Source organism: Sus scrofa, chromosome X, assembly GCF_054392235.1.
Source record: "Sus scrofa isolate SSC_HxYL_T2T_F1_AM1 chromosome X, Sscrofa_HxYL_maternal_Yorkshire_Landrace_v2.0, whole genome shotgun sequence".
Classification (NCBI taxonomy): Eukaryota; Metazoa; Chordata; class Mammalia; order Artiodactyla; family Suidae; genus Sus; species Sus scrofa.
Window position 1 is genome coordinate 50,037,792 of NC_139401.1, and position 6,162 is coordinate 50,043,953.

At 43.8% G+C, this 6,162-nt stretch overlaps 1 pseudogene; it reads right to left on the reverse strand.

Annotated features, from left to right (window-relative positions):
- Nucleotides 1–2,152: 2,152 nt before the first annotated feature.
- On the reverse strand, nt 2,153–2,418 carry LOC106506969 (small ribosomal subunit protein eS27-like pseudogene; annotated as a pseudogene).
- Between the last annotated feature and the right edge of the window lie 3,744 nt (nt 2,419–6,162).

The following is a 6,162-nucleotide window of genomic DNA, read 5'->3' on the forward strand; positions in this document are numbered from 1 at the left end:
CCACAGCTCACAGCAATGCCAGAAGCTTAACCCACTGAGTGAGGTGAGGGATCGAATCTGCATCCTCATGGATACTACTAGTCGGGCTTGTTACTGCTGAGCCACCATGGGAACTCCCATGATTCAGAATTTTTAAAGGTTATACTCCATTTATAGTTATTATAAAATATTGGGGAGTTCCTGCTGTGGCACAATGGGATCGTTGGTGTCTCTGCAGTGGCAGGGATGCAGGTTTGATCCCTGGACAGGCACATTGGGTTAAGGAGCTGGTGTTGGTGCAACTGTGGCATAGGTTGCAACTTTAGCTTGGATTCTATCCCTGGCCTGGGAACTCCATATGCCGAATGGCAGCCAAAGAAGAAAAAAAATATTGGATGTATTTCCTGTGTTCTACAATATGTCCTTGTAGCTTACTTATTTTATACATAGTAATTTGTACTTCTTAATTCCCTACCTCTCTGTTGCCCATCCTCTCTCACCACTAGTAACCACTAGTTTGTTCTCTATATCTGTAAGTCTGTTTCTTTTTTGTTATATTCACTGTCATTGTTGTTGTTGTTGTTTGTCTTTTTTTGTCTTTCTAGGGCTGCACCCATGGCATATGGAGGTTCCCAGGCTAGGGGTCCAACTGGAGCTATAGCCACCTGCCTATGCCACAGCCACAGCAACGCCAGATCCAAGCCGCGTCTGTGACCTACACCACAGCTCACGGCAATGCTGGATCCTTAACCCAGTGAGTGAGGCCAGGGATTGAACCTGCGCCCTCATGGATGCTAGTCAGGTTCATTAACCGCTGAGCCATGATGGGAACTCCCAATATACTCACTGTTTTGTTTAGATTCTACTATAAGTGAAATCATGTAGTATTTATCTTTCTCTGTCTGACTTATTTCACTTAGCTTAAGTATATGTTGTTGCAAATGGCAGAATTTCATTCTTTTTTGTGGCTGAGTAGTATTCCTGTGTGTGTGTGTGTGTGTGTGTGTGTGTGTGTATTCTTTATCCATTCATCTATTGATGGAAACAGGTTGCTTCATATCTTGGCTATTGTAAATAATGCTGCTATGAACATTGGGGTGCTAGTTTTCTAACTAGTGTGTTTTTTTGTGGGGGGGGTTGATAAATTCCTAAGAGTGCAATTTCTGGGTCATATGGTAATTCTTTTTTTTTTTTTTTTTTTTGCTTTTTAGGACCACACCAGCAGCACATGGAGGTTCCCAGGCTAGGGGTCTAATCAAAGCTACAGCTGCCGGCCTACACCACAGCTCACGGCAACACCAGATCCTTAACCCACTGATCGAGGTCAGGGATTGAACCCGCAACTTCACGGTTCCTAATCGGATTCATTTCCACTGTGCCATGACAGGAATTCTGATAATTCTATTTTTATTTTTATTGTTAGCCCATAATCAAAACTTTAGGGAGTTCCCTTTGTGGCTCAGTGGTTAATGAACCCAACTAGGATGCATGAGAATGTGGGTTCAATCCCTGGCCTTGCTCAGTGGGTTAAGGATCTGGTGTTGCCGTGAGCTATGATGTAGGTTGCAGATGTGGCTTGGATCCCAAGTTGCTGTGGTTGTGGTGTAGGCCAGTAGCTGTAGCTCCAATTCAGCCCTTAGCCTGGGAACTTCCATATGCCACAGGTGTGGCCCTAAAAAGACAAACAAACAAACAAAAAACTTTACTGAAAAACTGAGGGAGTTCCCGTTGTGGCGCAGTGGTTAACGAATCCGACTAGGAACCATGAGGTTGCGGGTTCGGTCCCTGCCCTTGCTCAGTGGGTTAACGATCTGGCGTTGCCGTGAGCTGTGGTGTAGGTTGCAGACGTGGCTCGGATCCTGCATTGCTGTGGCTCTGGCATAGGCCAGCGGCTACAGCTCCAATTCAACCCCTAGCCTGGGAACCTCCATGTGCTGCGGGTGCGGCCCAAGAAATAGCAACAACAGCAACAACAACAACAACAACAACAACAAAAAGAAAGACAAAAGACAAAAAAAAAAAAAGAAAGAAAAACTGACACCAAAATAGAGTTCTATTGTCTGTCTACCTTACAAAATTAAACATAATTACATTATCTTGGTAGATTAACTAGATTTACTGAACTGATAAGGCTCTCTGCAATAGAACAAAATTCAAGAAGTTGTGTGTGTCCTTAGTGTTGCTTTCTTCTAAATGGACATCATTCTGTGAGTCTGGCCTTCCCTCCTGTTGGCTGGCACAACACTGTTCAACAGCCTACACAAAGCACCACTGTCTGAGCATGGCTGAGAACCATGGTAATCTTGTAGCAACCTGGACATTTTACATCCATAAAGTAAGAATTTGGACTTTGAACCAGCAATTTCTTTTTACATTTTTTTCTTCTCCTTTTCCAAGGAAGGATGCAGTAAATCTCTGTCCAAAGGCATGTTGATCCTTTTGCAAGCACAGCCCTTCCAGATCTCTACTGCAACACCCCTAGCAAGCACCACGTGACCTGGAACTCAGTGTGAACCAGTAATTCTATTTTTAGTTTTTTGGAGAAACCTCCATACTGTTTTCCACAGTGGCTGCACCAATTTATAGTCCCACCAAGAGTATACAAGTATTCCCTTTTCTACACATCCTTAGCAACATTTGTTATTTGTGGTCTTTTTTTTTTTTTTTTTTTTTTTTTGTCTTTTAAGGCCATACCTTCAGCATATGGATGTTCCCAGGCCAGGGGTCCAATCAGAACTGGAGCTGCCAGCCACAGCCACAGCCAACCAGGATCTGAGCCGAGTCTGCAACCTCCACCAGAGCTCATGGCAACACTGGATCCTTAACCCACTGAGTGAGGCCAGGGATCAAACCTGCGTCCTCATAGATACTAGTCGGGTTCGTTACTGCTGAGCCACGACAGAAACTCCTAATTTGCATTTTTCTGATGATTAACAATGTTGAGCATCTTTTTGTGTACTTGTTGGCCATCTATCTGTATGTCTTCTTTGGAAAAATGTCTGTTTTATCCATTTTAAAATCATGTTGCTTTTAAAGTTCTTAGATAATCCATCTTTGTTTTTGGATGCACCCTTTCTTCCAGAGGTAACCGATACTGTTAATTTTGGAATCTTGTGGGAATTCCACTCTAAATATTATGCTGATTTTTATCTTCCCAACTGCTAGTATATGATTTTACTTCTTGTGGTCTGCTATATCTATTACCACCTATCCATATGCCTCTCATATACCAAAATACATTCCAGAATTTTCCTCTCTAATTCTTTTTGTCCTTATGGGATGATGTCTTTTTTTTTTTTTTTTGTAGACACATTTTTAAAGAGTTATAAATTTAAATTTGGAATAGGTGATTTGAGTTTACTTCAAAAATGAAGATTGGAATTCCCTTTGTGGCTCAGTGATTAATGAACCCGACTTGGATCCATGGGGATGTAGGTTCGATCCCTGGCCTCGCTCTGTGGGTTTAAGGATTCGGCATTGCCGTGAGCTGTGGTGTAGGTCACAGATGCTGCTCAGATCCCGTGTTGCTGTGGCTGTGGCATAGGTCATAGATGTGGCTTGGATCCCATGTTGCTGTGGCTGTTGTGTAGGCTGGCAACTGCAGCTCCAATTCGACCCCTAGCCTGGAAACTTCCATATGCCACAGGTGCAGCCATAAAAAAATTTAAAAACTGAAGACTAAACTAAAAGGAAGGTTACATTTAGAATGCATAGACAATAAGTTTCTACTGTATAAAACAGGGAACTATATCCAGTCTCCTGGGATAGACCATAGTGGAATAGAATATAAAAAAAGAATGTATGTTCATGTATGACTGAGTCACTTTGCTGTATAGCAGAAATTGGCACAACTTTGTAAATCAACTATACTTAAAAAAATAAACATTAAATGAAAAATAAACTAGAAGGAACATAAGAATGAATAAACACAACAGATGCTGGCTTAAGAGAAATAGATGAAAAGGAAGAAAGCTTTTTTTTTTTTTTTTTGCCTTTTTGCCTTTTTTTCTAGGGCCGCTCCTGCGGCGTATGGAGGTTCCCAGGCTAGGGGTCGAATCGGAGCTGTAGCCGCCGGCCTACGCCAGAGCCACAGCAACACAGGATCCGAGCCATATCTGGGCCCTACACCACAGCTCACGGCAACGCCGGATCCTTAACCCACTGAGCAAGGGCAGGGATCGAACCCACAACCTCATGGTTCCTAGTCGGATTCGTTAACCACTGCGCCACAACGGGAACTCCAAAAAAAAGGAATAAAGCTTTTAATATAAAAAATAAGTGAACAAATTTCTGGCTTCAACTTGGACATGTAAAGAACCAAAGAAGCCAGTCACCTGGGATCAACCATGATGGGAGATAATATAAGAGAGGGAATGTAGGAGTTCCTATCATGGCTCAGCGGTAATGAATCTGACTGGTATCCATGAGGAGGTTGGTTTGATCCCTGGCCTCACTCAGTGGGTTAAGGATCTGGCCTTGCCATGAGCTGTGGTGTAGGTCGCAGACCAGGCTCGGATCTGGCATTGCTATTGCTGCGGCTGTGGCATAGGCCAGCGGCTTACAGCTCTGATTTGACCCCTAGCCTGGGAACTTTCATATGCCTCGGGTACAGCCCTAAAAATAAAATAAAATTTTTGAAAAGCTAAAAAAAAAAAAAAAAAACAATGGTGTGAACTCATCAGAGAACTGAGATCACAGGACAGATGGCCATCCTGATACCTGGAGAGAAACAAGTGCCTACAGGGAGACACAGGACCAGAGCTTTTGCCCACCTGGGGCAGAAGCCACCAGATGTTACATGAGCAGAAGGAACATTAAACTAGAAATTTTGACAGGTTGCCGGAGGCTGAGTGGAGGCTAGGGAGAGAGAGTGAAGCTTCTAGGGGCTATATTGCTGGTCTTTTTACTCTAGGAACCCCACCAAGCCCTCACTGGAAGGATAAAGGAGAAACTGGAGAAAGCTCCCTTCCTGGTCCCATGGCAGGAGGAGGGAGGCAGTGGCCACAACACCAGACCACTTACACTGCCTTCCTTATCTGCATGGGACAGAGTAAGGCTTCTAGATTGATTGAGGGACAGTGTCCCATGCATGAGATCTCTTAGCTCTTTTTTCTTTTTCTTTCTTTCTTCTTTCTTTCTTTCTTTCTTTCTTTCTTTCTTTCTTTCTTTCTTTCTTTCTTTCTTTCTTTCTTTCTTTCTTTCCTCCCTTCCTTCCTTCCTTCCTTCCTTCCTTTTTTAAATCTTTTTAGGGCTGAACCCGAGGCATATGGAGGTTCCCAGGCTAGGGGTCGAATTGGAGCTATAGCTGCCGGCCTACGCCACAGCCACAGCCACGCCAGATCTGAGCCGGGTCTGTGACCTACACCACAGCCGGATCCCAACCCACTAGGCAAGGCCAGGGATCGAACCCACAACCTCATGGTTCCTAGTCGGATTTGTTTCCACTCCACCACGATGGGAACTCCTGAGATCACTTAGTTCTTTGGGGATCTATGTCCTAAGGTGGTGGTCCATGAACTGCTTCCTAGTCTGTGAAGACTTCGAGTACTTTGGTCTATGTTTACAGGGTATGAGCCCTCTGAAATATTTGGGGGTTACTGACACATAGTCTGAGGTTCTCAGATGTCTGTGAGTCTGTGTCACAAGATATGAGGTCACTGAGATATTTGTGTTTCTTTGTCTCAAGCTTTGAATTCCTTGGGCTGTTTAGGGGTCTGCATTTTATTTTATTTATTTATTTTTCTGGAATTCCACCCTTATTTCCCTTCCAATTCTCAAATGGAGGTGTTTTTTTTTTTTTTTTTTGCCATTTCTTGGGCCGCTCCCGCGGCATATGGAAGTTCCCAGGCTAGGGGTCTAATCGGAGCTGTAGCCACTGTAGCTGTAGCCAGAGCCACAGTAACGCGGGATCCAAGCCAAATCTGTGACCTACACCACAGCTCACGGCAACGCCAGATCATTAACCCACTGAGCAAGGTCAGGGATCGAACCCACAACCTCATGGTTCCTAGTCGGATTCGTTAACCACTGCGCCACGACGGGAACTCCTTTATTTTTTATTTATTTATTTATTTTTTTTGGATATATACATTCTTTTTCTCACATTCATGCTCCATCATAAGTGACTAGATATAGTTCCCAGTGCTACACAGCAGGATCTCATTGCTTATCCATTCCAAAGGC